The sequence below is a fragment of the Pocillopora verrucosa genome, chromosome 12, assembly GCF_036669915.1.
Source record: "Pocillopora verrucosa isolate sample1 chromosome 12, ASM3666991v2, whole genome shotgun sequence".
In the NCBI taxonomy this organism is placed as follows: domain Eukaryota; kingdom Metazoa; phylum Cnidaria; class Anthozoa; order Scleractinia; family Pocilloporidae; genus Pocillopora; species Pocillopora verrucosa.
The window spans coordinates 6,995,072-7,008,639 of NC_089323.1; the positions used below are offsets into that span (position 1 = coordinate 6,995,072).

Consider the following 13,568-nt stretch of genomic DNA (forward strand, 5'->3'; position numbering starts at 1 on the left):
CTTGATCAATCATATTTAGCTATTGATACACGAGGTTAACCTTTGGAAAGCAAGTTTCCATAGCCAATCAAAAAGCAACTTAAAAAGGCGCTAATAGAGCTTGCATCTGTAGCGCCCTTTGTTACCATATGACTTCGAAAATCTACCAGGTTTCGTGCCATAAATGCGAAAAACGTTTCAACACAAGCTTCGCTCTAAAACAGCACTTGGTTAAGTCGCATTCAATTAGAACTTTACCGAAGAGAATAAGCTTTGTGAGTGAAGGTATCGAAGCGCCACTTCCAAAACCACAAAGAATAAGCAAGAGGACCGGACCGTATCACGCATATAAAACATGGAGAGAAAGTGTGCTGAAAGGAATCAACAATGCTCACCACCCAAGAGCTCGAGGTAATTTTGAATATCATACGTCTATATATCATCTGTTTTACATGTTTGTGTGAGCGTCGCACGTAGTGGTGCTGTGTTTTGAGGAGCTCGAGGTTGCCATTGACTTCACTTTGTTCTTTAACATACAGAAAAATGGCATAAACAGGAGTTCAATTTCGTTCCAGCTGAGTTCTTCAGACAGTTTCTAGCCGATCTGGGCAAGCCAACAGAGTACTCGGTCAAAGACACCAGTCACTGGAGAGCTCCTATATTCCATACAAGTACGAGACGGATTTCTTTCAAGATGTTTCAAATGACAGCAATTCGATCTGCGTTACTATACAGAAAGCACAGGCCTGGTGCGGTAATAGAGTTGAGTTGAGTTGAATTGGACGACATCAAAACGGCCGAGAACGCCATTCATGCAGCTATTAAACGTGCCAGAACGACCAAAAAGCGTGTATCGTGCAGAAGCCAGTAACACGTCAGTTGCGAGAGTCGGCCGTCATGAGAGTTTGAAGTGATCTGGTGGCCGGACATGTATGAGAGCAGTGGCTACGGCAAAATGTCTGCGGTATTACGTTGGGAAAGTATTTCACTAGTGAACCACTAAACAGGGAATCCCCTCTGAAAATTTCCTTATGTTATCTTTACATGCTCAACCACAACTTCGGCATAAAGTTGATTTTACACGGAACGACTTAATCGTGTCACTTAGCGCTGAAAATTCTTAACAAGGACATTGCGGGCAAGTGTCTTTATGTCTTCTAGTTTTCTCAACACGCTGCCACAACAAAAATAATGAGTGCAAGTGGTCGTCTAAATTTTATGGTGTAACATCACCTTAAGCTGTTAGAATATTTTCAATTGCAATATTTCATTTTTTTGAGAGAATAGCTTGTTTATTCCATAGCGCGTGTACGAGGGTAGTGCGTGAGTCAGACGTAACAATTTCGAGAACGTGGCACGTGTCGCTCAACGCAAACGGAGTCACATTTACATTTATTTTATTATAACTAAAAGCGGTCACAAGTTTAAGACACAACTTGAAATGATTTCCTTCCTTTAACAAATTTGCAGAATTAGTATAACTACTTCTGTTTACTCCTGAAAATTTTAAATTCACGCTACGCGTTCTATAATTTTTTCATTTGTCATATTATTTCGAGATCTATTACTAGAGCCGGGGCCGAGGTATCAACTTAGTCTACTGCATAAAACAACCTACAGAATTGCCTTAATGAAACGAATTCACACCGAAATACGGGTATTCTAAGCACCCAAGCATCTCGGTTGTTTACGGGTAGTGAACCTCAGGCATTTAAAAACTCGCGTTCAACTTAAAATCTTCTTATCAGAGTACCCTTGTAAACACCAGGTGAAACGGATTCACACCGAAATACGAGTGTTCCAAGCACCCAAGTATCTCAGTTGTTTACAGGTAGCGAAATGTGGTATTTCAAAGCTCGGGTCAATTTAGTAAATTTCTTGTGAAAATACCCTTGTAAACACCAGGTGAAACGAATTCACACCGAAATACGGGTGTTCTATGCACCCAAGCATCTCTGTTGTTTACGGGTAGCGAAGTTGTGGCATTTCAGAACTCTCGTTCAACTTAAAAACTTCTTATCAGAGTACTCCTCTACACATTCACTTCTAAATACGGGTATTCTAAGTACACAAGTATCCCGGTTGTTTACGAGTTGACGTGAAGGAAATCATGGTGCCTTACTCCAAGACAATATTTGAATCATTAGTTGTATTCTATGCTGCTGCATGTCAGAGAATTTCCATGACAAGCTATGAACAGCGCTTGGCCCTAAAGATATCTGAATGATGAATCTGATGTTTGAGCAACTGTAGCAGCAGACACGTCACCCAGGAGATCAATCTCTGTTGAACACTGGAGCTGTATTCTATCATCTGGCGACACAGCAACTGGATCAGTCTCTGTGGAACATGAAGGCTGTTTGTTGCTGCGTTCGGGGTGGTCTTGGTCAGCATCCGAGTTGGGTAATTCCATTGGATTGGCATTTGTAAATTTTGTCGATGGTATGACGTCAACATCACACAAATCCATGGTATAATTATCTGCAGCACAGGGAAGCTGGTCAAGGCTGGAATCAGAAAATTCTACGTCATCATTCACTTTAGTTTGCGGTGACTGCATTCCGCCAGAATCTGACAAATCCATAGGAACATCTTCCTCTGTGTGTGGTGCCTAGGTGGCACTGTTAGCATTGGACACGTCTGCTTACTCAGCTTCAGAAAATTGGGATTCTAGTTGTTTTGCAGAGGTAGAATCGAATGCAGGACTAGCATGCTCTTTATCAAATTCTTCTCAAAAGTCGTTGTCATAGCGATGAATCTTGGACATGGACTCTCCTGACACTAGAGTGCCCTTCGAGTTGTCATAGTCCTACTTAACGAAGTCATCACCAAATACCTTAGTAAACAAGTCATCAATTACAAAAACCCAGTTCTTTGTTTCTCTGCACCACGGAATCTTGTCCTTTGCAGACCAACCTCACCCTCGGTAGTGAAAATGCTTCTTTCCTGTACAACACATGTGAAATTGAAAATTACGATTTTAAGAAGAAAAGAAATGCCTCTGTCTCAAAGTCTATTTAGAATTTAAACATGCTGAACGTGGTATGTTCCTTCTACAAGATTGACAAGCGGACAGGTTAACTATGCTGTTCATTTTTCATTTCATGGGGATGCTTATGAAGAATCTAACGCGGAGTTTTTTTCATTCATTATAAGTTTTCATGTTGTCCGTTGGCTGGTAATAAGAAGTTTATAACAGTATTGCTTACAAGAAATAGCTGCTAAAACTCGTGTTAAAGCTTAACAATGGTTTCAGTGAAGAATTAAATGAAGCACTAAAAGGGTAGAATAGAGGTGGTCAGGCCCAAAAGAAACTATGAAGCCTACCTGAAATCAGGCACTTTTTTGCTTCGCGGAAGGAATATCTTTGGCCAAGTAAGTGGGTTGAATACCAATGCAATAATCTCTGCTCCACTAAAAAGAGTATACAAAACATACAATATAAAGAGTTTTGGTCAGCATTTGAAAAGTACATTTATTACCAAAGTGAATTGTGAAATCAGAAAAGGGGATGAAATTAAAATAATTTGCAGCCGTTTCTTAAAAATTAGCCATGCAGGTGGTAAGGAAAACTAACCCACTTTGAATGATTATTGCATCAATGGTGGGTAAATAAAATTTGAATTCAGCAATAGTGGAGAAAACCCTAATAAAGCGGACGCTTTATTCCAAATTAGAGATTTTGCTCTCACAGACATTATAAATGTCTCACTTGAAATTCTCAGAAATTTAAATTTGTGAAATCCAATGCAGTTTTGTTGTTCTCTTAGTATGATATCACCTTAAACTTGGAAAAGTGGAAATGGGAAAAATGTACAGTGTTTTTGTGTATTTTTTGAGGGCTGATTACATGAGCATGGCTAGAAGGTTAATGAAATTGGCTCCTTTAAGTAGATTTTTAGCAGCCTCTCTCTATTAGGTGAATTGTCTCAGATATGAATTTCTGATGGGTGGTTTTTGTGACTTTTTTTGTAATTAATTGACTTACATCATTGTCTTGCACCAGATGCATCATGATTAGTTGCTCTGGAAAACAACTAACGGTGCAATTTATGGCTTGACTCAAAGCTTTGACCAGAGTAGTGATACAAAGAATGGAACTGATGCAGAAGCATGGCACTGTGGTCAATGGTTAAGTGCTCATAATCCCCAGTGCCCAAGTGAATCCCAAAGAGCTTCTTGAGGAGGAAGCCCCATTGTTTGCACTGGAAATAAGCAATAAAATAGAAAATAAAAAACACAAACTTACCACATCAGGATTGTCATCATACTTCAGTAGTTACATGGTTTGATTAACAAACAGGGGCTGGTTATACGATTGCCTTTGGCCACACATGGTCTGAATGCCTTGACAGTAAAATGTTTTCTAATAGCCATGCAAGTCAGCTAGGAAATGAAATACCCAACAATACTATAGCTATCCAAGAAAACTCTGTATCCAAACACCCCAACAAATTATTCAAAACAATTTTCAGTAATAATATCATTTTACAGCTTTAAATTGGGTTCAGTTTTGAAGATATGAATTAATAGCTAACACTATGAATGTACCCCAACCAATATTATACCTACAAAGGACCTAGTCATTGTACCTTCAGATGGCCTGTTCTTAAATAGTACATGTTTACATGTTTCAATCCACATTCAGAAAGCAGCAAACTCAGTCACACATCATAATAATACTCTCACAAAACAAAGAAATAAATAAGCTGAAATCATTTACACCTATAATAGCTGAATTAAATTTATACTGGCATTTGTAACTAATTGCCTGTTTTCTTACTTTTATATCATGACTGTCAATTCTCTCAGCATCATATTTATTGAACACTTTCTTGCGCATGGTTCAAGCAATGTCTCACCAAACTGACATTTTTCAGGGGCTCTAGGTATCTTGTATGCTATTAAAATGAATATTTTTAAGAGAACTGACTGATTACATTACCTTAACATAAAATTCAACACACAATTCTGCTGCATAGTATGCAGAACCAGTTGATGATTTCTGAACTTTCCCTTTTTTCGTCTTTTTCTCTTGGGCTCAGCATCATCATTGATATTCCTAGTGTAAGCTCTGCAAACTTCTTCGCTGCCTCCTGCTGCTTGTCTTGCCAAAATTATATCAGTGTTCATCATCCAAAAAGGTTCTCAATTCTTTAATACAGTATAGTGTCAGTTTTGCACATAATGTGGTATCCTACAAATCCTTCAAGGGACACACTCAGAGAGAAAATCTCAACAATAGACAAGGAATGTCGTTTTCCACTATTTGATCAGATTCATGACAGTATATTGAAGAAGTTCCAATTTAAAACTTCTGGCTGATCTCTTTTACATTTAAATAATTACTTCACTAACACATATTTTCAACACTTCAGCAACACTAATTTAACCACTACTTCACCAAACTTTTTTCATTTCGGGCTAACAATCACATGAAATTTATACTGGTGCAAATTTAGCAGAACACCCAGAAAGCAAATTTACAGTACACATACCTTGACATTGGTTTAGGGGAACCTTTTCTTGTCAGTTTCCATAATCCCTTTCAAACTCTTTACTTTCCAGTATACTTTGAATGTACTGAAAATTTAACAAATAAAAATTTGATTTATAGGCCTTCCCAAAAATAGAATCAAGATATTCAACAAGCCAGTTATAAGCATCATATTCGATGGTCAAGTCCAAATGTAATTCTTCTTTGTCCTTAGCACAAAGGAAAACTTTACTCAGCTGGCATCAGCATTCTACTCTCAATGTGCACATATCAAAGAGCAAAAAGCAAAACAGCAATAACCTTCCACAATAATGTTGATCAAACTCCATTGGTTTTGCTTGTGTTCAACATTTCTCCTTGTTTTAAAAAAAGTTCAAACAATACCACACTATTACATCTCACACTTTCACACATTCTTTTATGCATGTTAAACAGTGAGAGCAAATTTATGGCTATCTCTTCACAGCACAGTATATTATGATATTTTTCAGAAAGGCCTTTGTGGGAAGACAACAGCTTCATAGTAACATTACATTAAGGAAGCCGCTTTGGGAAGACAACACACACCCTATCTAAACATAAGTATAATGTTGCATACTGAATACTAAGCTCAAAATAAAGCTTAAAACCAACATTGCGCACTTACTTCCTTTCTTTGCTGGAAGAAGACAAGATATTCCATGACCTTTTCCTGTCCTCTACATTTGCTGTCTTGGTAATACCCTGATACTTTATCAAGGGGAAATGCAGTCTTGACAATATTGTCTACGTTCTTTAGGATCGGTCTTTCAGTTCCACCTGAAATTATCATAAGTGCAAGTTTTTGAGAGAATATGTATAATTTAATCAGTTCCATTAATTAACATATATTTTTTACCAAACCAGTGCACTAGATATTATTTCAATACCAAATGCATCTTCTTTAATAGGGAAATTTTCTTCATGGGACTATGAGACCTGAACAATTATTATAAATTACCCTTAAAAATGTACAGGAGTTGAATTAGTTAATTTTGAAGAAAGATAGATGAAATTTTAAAAGTAGCCAGGAAAATAGTGGTCAAAAAAGTATGACATTTCAAGGAAAAAAAAGGAGCTGGTAGGGGTAGAATTACTGATAAACAAAGGAACTGTAATGGTACCTCAGCTCACTTCTAATAAAGCTGTGAAAGGAGCATGATGCAAAAATATGTGTACATCAATCCCATTGCAAAACTCACCAGAAAATGATGCTGCTTTGATGTTTGCTCTCTCAATTCCAGTTTGTTGACCATGTTTTTCCTTCACTTTGATGCGCAAAGAAATCTTGTTGACTTTCAGCACCATAGCTGGACATTAAGCAGCATTGAGGAGATCAAGGCAACCAACTCTATATGCAAATAAACCAAGGAATCCAAGGAGTTGTTCTGTGTTGCACATCTCACAATGTAGTGAACACAGGTTGATGTGGCTCAGGTCTCCCTCCAAAAGAAGTACCAAATCATCCCTTAGGCCCTTTGGCCTTAGAACAATGGAAACAAAGAACACAATAAACACCATGCAAACAGTATCTATCATTTTTTGCAATATATAATGCAGCATAAAATACATGGTCAAAATATTTTCTCCATGTCCCACATGTCACCTAAAACTTCACAAAATATCCTCTCAGTATAACACAGGCAACTAAAATGCACACGGTAAAATTTGAAAATCACCCTCACTATCAAAAATATTTTAAAAAATAATGTATTTACTTAGCATAGACCTCAGAACACAAAGTACAGTAAAATGCAGTTTGTAAAAATTTTTTACTTTTTTTTTACCATGACTCAAAGAAACAGATTTCCTTCATATACAATGTCATAACTAATTTTTCATTTCACCCTTTAGCTTATGTTAGCCTTTGACTTCAAACTCTCAATGCAGGTTTCATCTGTATCAGCCCCATGATGGGTGCATGCCTGTAATAAACATAAATCAGTAATTCATAATTCCTGCCTTTTAGTTGGTTTAGCACTAGATTATTTATGAGAGCTTTGAATTTTCAACCTACCCTTATAGCATCACAGACAAAACAGAATTCCACTAACAACCCTCGTCCACCAAGTACAAACTCTTCATTGTTGATTTTAACAAGCAGGAGTAACAGCACCTTGTAGTCAATAGTGACTAAAAATATAAAAAATTTAAAAAAGGAATTTGAAAACTAATTACCATTTTAATAAGGGTATCTAGTACACTTAAGAAGGAATCGGTTACTTGACCTTAACCCTCGGCTTACCTGTAAATCTGATATTGTATTTCTTCCCATCCACTTTCATCCCTTTTTCCTTTATTGTGGCCTTCTGTACATTCAGATTATTTATGAGAGATCTCAGACTCTGTCTGGAACAGAAAAAACATGTAAAAGACATAGAAACTCTAACTACTTAGCCTATATTAGACAATATTCCTATTCCTAGTGGCCTAAGGACAAGACTTCTGTGCATGGAATACAAGATTCTAACTTGCAGGTAGAAATCTTTTTTTTGTCAATATTAAGGATAGGCAAACATCAAGTTATCCCCACATTTAGCCTTGCATTCACACTGAGAAGTCTCTTGTCCGACTGCAGGTGTCAAGGAAAATGAATATTGTTTATTACATTGTACAAACGGGCCATATCAAACACCCTCCTACCATACAGGAGACATAATTTTTCAGCCACGCTGAAAGGAGCTGTAAATTCAAAAGTAGACATTACATCTATAGACAACTTTGTAGGGGGTAGAGATTTAAGAGTCAATCATCATATATCATTGAAGATTAAGCGGCCAAGCTCTTGCTCCATGAACTCACCTCTGTTCCTTGCAATTGGCAATTGCAATAGGAAAGACTGATAGGGCACTTTCTGAGATTTTACCCTTAAAGCCAATAGGTACAATTCCTACGGAAACCTGGTTCCTTCCTGAAAAAAAAAAACAAAAACAAAAAACAAAACAATGGCACACTCCCAATACAATCATACTATACAGGACATATAATAGGATGCAGTGGTACAGATCCACATAATTCTCCAGTATCTGCATCTTATAGATAATTTACTCCCATAAATTAAAGGAGGTAACAGCTGCTGCACAGACTGTAAGAATGAGACATTCAGCTCACTGCCCAGAGGACAACCATCAATTTTTATGTTGAACTCCATGTCTTCTTGGTCAGAACCATGCAGTTGTTGTGCTCTGATTGCCCAAGTAAGGACCATGGAGAGATCAACAGCATATGCATCAAAATTTGTGTCAAGGTGCTTCACATTATAGATTTCCTTAGTCACCTTGAAAACCAGTGCTTTGATGGCCTTGATTTGGTTTTTAGAAACAAGAAGAGGTGTATCACTGTTTTGCTAAAATTAAAAATGACAAAAATGATAAGTACAGCAGAATTAGTCCTTCTTCTGTTTGCTTTAAGTAGTAATCTAATTTTGCTATTTTTCTCAATTTATGTCTCCATTTTAGAGGGAAAAGAGGTTTACCATAACAAAGCAATATCACCATATTTCAAAAGAAGTCAGTAGTCCACAGTAAACTGGAGACCTCAGCAAGGACCCATATCTGAGTGTCATAAAAGCAAGGGCAGTTATTGATAGCTGGCCAATTGCAAGAACACACGAAATTCCCAGTTTTTATTAGACAGTTCTCACTTAGCCAATCAAAAAAGAATTATAAGTATCTGAATTGAACCTGACTACTTAATATGTAAAAACTATTTATTCCAAGCCTGCAACTTCTTTTGTCAGATATCACAAAGTTCAGCAAATGCCAAACAAAACATTTTGAAAAATTATTTGAAAACTAATCAATCAGACAACAAAATCTCACTAACCCTACTTTTTCCCAAATGTGTGACATTAAGGAGGGTCTGCCACGCAGCATCTGGGGTTCTTGTGAGCAGCTCCAAATACAGGAGTGTCCAGTCTGGAACTCTCATGCTACTAATCACCTCTTCCTGCATTTCTTCTGTTAGCAATGCTCTAAGAGTATTCTGGGTTCCTTTAACCTTAATTACATGACGAACCATCTCTGAAATGGTGTTTTAACTCACTTTTTCTCACTTTCAAAGCCATGGGTGAGTGTATGACCAAACAGTGAAGAAATTGACTCATTCATGTTTTCACAGAGTGCACTGACCACAGATAACATGGTCCTAGATCTTTCCTGGATGAGTTTTTTCTTCTATATAGGCCCCAAGGGACTAACATTAAGTTCTTCAATACTACTTGGGGATCTACTAAATTCTGTACTTGAGCCAGAGGTATGTGAGCTAGGGAAAGATCCTGCCGAAAAGCTTGTGCCATTACAGCTTCCACTACTTGGGGAAGTGCTTGGGCTCGTAAACGATATGGGTGATGATGGTGCAGAGCTTGTACATTTCAATTTTTCCAGTTCGAGCTCAAGACTTTCAATTTTTGCATTCAAATTTTGTATGGTCTGCTCTACATTGCTTTTGGCGCCAATTCGAGAGTGAACACAAACACCATTCACGTAGCTCTTTATCCTGGCAAAAAATTCAGCTAAAACGAGTCTTTCGGGAATTTCTCGCTGCCGCAAAAGGCCGACAAAAAGTCGAAATGAACTCACAACATACACTTAGCCTGGTTGTCTTTAAAGAGTCTCCCCTTTCTCTGGGACCCACTCATCGAACGGCCTCGACCCGCCATTGCTGCTCATTACACACAATTCCCACTTTGATACGGAGAAGATTTCGTCTGGAAAACGGCTGAAAAAGATATTCTGAGAAAAGAATCGTGGAATAGTTCCACATGATTCCTTTGTGACTGTATACCAGTTCTTCTGATGATCGAGGCAGGGCGCAAACACTTGAGTAACTAGCCACGAGAGAGTCGGCTGAGGAGCGGGAGATTTTCCCTCCATCGCGTTTCGGTGCCAAAGCAGTACTTAGTTCACTTGAATTTCAAATTTGCCCCTCATTTCTGATATTAACTATTCCTGGGTAATTATAACTCTAAATTTCTCGTTTTGTACATTTGTGCTAGTTGAGCCCAATGGCGCGCCACACAAACATGTGTTTTAAGAGTCTGGGAACAAGTAACTTGCGTAATAGGTATGGTTGTGTGACAAGCGTGACTACCCGATAATCTTCGTATCTTTTCGCGTTTCGACTAAATGGGCCTCTCCTGATCGTTTACGACACGGAAAAACGAGAGTTAGACAAACTACATTCAGGGATAATTTGTATTTGGTTCTCAGGCCGACCACACAAGGACAATCTGCTGTGTGCACTGCCTGTTACGTGCCACAGAACCTGATGCTTGCGTGAATTGTGATGATAGCGTGCTACCGCGGTAAAAGAGAAAGGTTGACATCTCCTAAATGGCAACTGAAAAATATCAGTCTTGTGGTATAATCCTTGATACTGCTTCAAAACTCACGCGCGCAAACTTCACGGACAACGCTCCAAAATATAAAATACTTCTCCTAAATAGTTTTTTTAATCACCAAAATGGCGGCAAGCTTAATTTTTACACTCTTTCAGCATTTGGTTCGCATCGATTTAAAAACATCTCGCTAATTACGAGTGATATCACCCCCTCTAATAAAGAAACTTTAAAAAGCGCATAGTGAAGTGTTCATAGGGTAGATTTCCAATAAGTGCGATGTTTCAGCTGGAGTTAAACTTTGTTTAATACTGACAAGAAAAACACGGCAGAGAATATTTTTTTTAATTCCTTTTTTTCATTGTTTTACTTCATTTTGCAAAGTCCGCAAATGTTGTAAACTATCCCATTGCAAGATCTACCGTGGGTTATTATTTCATGAAACGTGCTAATTGATATTTTGTATATCAAACGTGTGAATTGATTTTATCCAACAAAAGTAAATAAAGCCATAAGTATAACTGACAGGAGTTAACGCCTCGAGTAAATGGTGGGGGGCCAAATTCTTTTGGTGATCAAAGCTCGTCCAACATGATCTCGAAACCGAAATAACGATTATCGTTACTTCCTAATTGGCCCTGAAATAATGAATAGCATTATTTCATGGCATGTGTGAGACCTTCGGGCTCGAAGCTTGGGAACTAGTATCTAGGGAAAGATAAAATGGCGGCGTACGGCGGCGTACGGCGGCGAAGGAAATCTCAGTAGTTTAATATGTTAGCGTGAAAAGGCTCAGGTGTTGTGATCTGGTTCTCAAGTAAAAAAAAAATCACTATCTGCAATGGCTCTACCACCTTTTGAACGACAAGAAAACATTGAAACGGTGGTAAAAAAGCAGCAAGTTTCGAAGTCTAAACGAAAGATAGGTAAGCTGAGTTTCATTCAAATATCATGACATTTGGGATGTAATTTCGACTAAAAATAAATAGATTTAGATGGTTACATACGCAGAGGATTCTGTTGTGTTCACGTGAAGGCCATTTCAGCTATTCCTGCCACTTATAAGATGTAGGAAAAAAAATATGCATACTTGTTTCGTATTGAAGCCCTGTGAAATCACAAATATGATTTATTTCTTCTTTGTTTTAGGTGGTCATTATCCATTATTTTTGGAAGTCGATGCTGATGAGAAAGAAAAAATGTTTACGGTTAATTCCTCTCTCGAACATTTTACTATTTAGGTACCAAATAATCTTGATACTGAAGATCATTGCATCCTATTATGAAAAATTTACCCCTGATTGCTTTGTCAACATGTACGATGTAATACAGCTTGTGATTTGTGGGATTTTCACATGTAAACTAGAACTACCTGAAGAGGGTAATGATGTACTTAATGCAAAGCGTTTTGGTACAAAGTCTGCTTTGCTCTAATCTACCTGAGGGTGCTTTTTATATGCTAGTAACACTTGCACAGCCCAGTCAAAATGTTTTTTAGTAGTAGACAAGCAGGCTGTAGTAATTATAGGCAGCAGAGGCCAAACCTCTTCCTGGAAAGCAGTCTGATAGGTGTGAAGTCAGTGGAAGGTACTTCATTGTAGGTGGCCAAATTACAGGCTGTCAGCCCATTTTGAGTAAGTAGTTAACCTGAAGATTAGCTATTTTAACTAATTTAATTGAGAGCCAAATCCTGCAAGGCTTATATTCTGTATTAGTTTGAAGTGTTACTTTTATGTTTCTTATTTTGCAGTAAGTTGGCTTTTTATGGCCATTTTTCTCTCAAACATTTTTTCCAGCCTAGTCAAAATGTTTTTGAGAAGTAGGCAAGCTGGCTATAGTAATAGGAGTTAGAGGCCAAACCTCATCCATACTTGACGCCTAACAGATATTTTGTTGTAGACCGCCAAATCCCTGATCAGTGGCACATTTTGTCTGAGCTATTTGTTATTTAGCTACGAAGTAATCTTATTATTAAAGATTACTACATTCCTTTTTAATAATTTGCTGCTGATTGTATGCTGTATATAGCTTATGATTTGTGTGATTTTCACAAGTAAATTAGAAATACCTGAAGATGGTAATGATGTACTAGATGATGTACTTGATGCAAAGCAATTTTGGCACAAAGTCTATGCCTTGTCCATAGGTGATTTTAACATGCTAATAAGACTTGTAATTCAAATAATATACATCAGCTGGAATAGGAATGTTAAAAGAAAAATAATGATCGTAAACTATACCAAGTTTCAGTTTTATGTCCAAATGAAGCACTTAATCGAAGATCACTGCACTGATCAGGCCTAGAAGGCCGGAAGAGTGCTGTCTGCTGTTAGTTTAATTTTTGTCAATTCTATTTATTTATTTTATTTATCAATGTTTCATTGAGTTATAATACATTGATCTCTTTCAATTGTGCAGGTTTGCTCATGTAACCTAATCCCACATGTATGTATGTACAATCTGGCAATAGTAATAGGCAGCAGAGGCCAAATCTTACCCTGAATAGAAGTCTGACATGTGTGAAGTCGGCAGCTATTTCATTGTAGGTGGCCAAATTGTTGGCTGCAGCACATTTTGACCTGGCTGATTGTGTGTGTTATGTATGTGCACTTCTTTTTAGGTGCTAAACAGGTCAAAGTATCAAAAAAACCTCTCTGATAGCTTGGCAATCCAAGATGTAAACATTTTTAATAATAAGGTCATTTTTAAGAGTTTGCATCTGTTCTAAAAGTTTTG

General features: G+C 37.5%; 1 long non-coding RNA gene and 1 pseudogene across 1 annotated transcript; one reads left to right on the forward strand and one right to left on the reverse strand.

The window, feature by feature from the left end:
- Positions 1 to 1,275: 1,275 nt before the first annotated feature.
- On the reverse strand, positions 1,276 to 10,487 carry LOC131775083 (uncharacterized; annotated as a pseudogene).
- Positions 10,488 to 11,558: 1,071 nt separating this feature from the next.
- LOC131775069 (uncharacterized) lies at positions 11,559 to 12,045 on the forward strand. The gene is made up of 2 exons (XR_009339441.2): positions 11,559 to 11,758; positions 11,982 to 12,045. It is a non-coding gene; the product is annotated as an uncharacterized lncRNA (long non-coding RNA).
- The last annotated feature ends 1,523 nt before the right edge of the window (positions 12,046 to 13,568 follow it).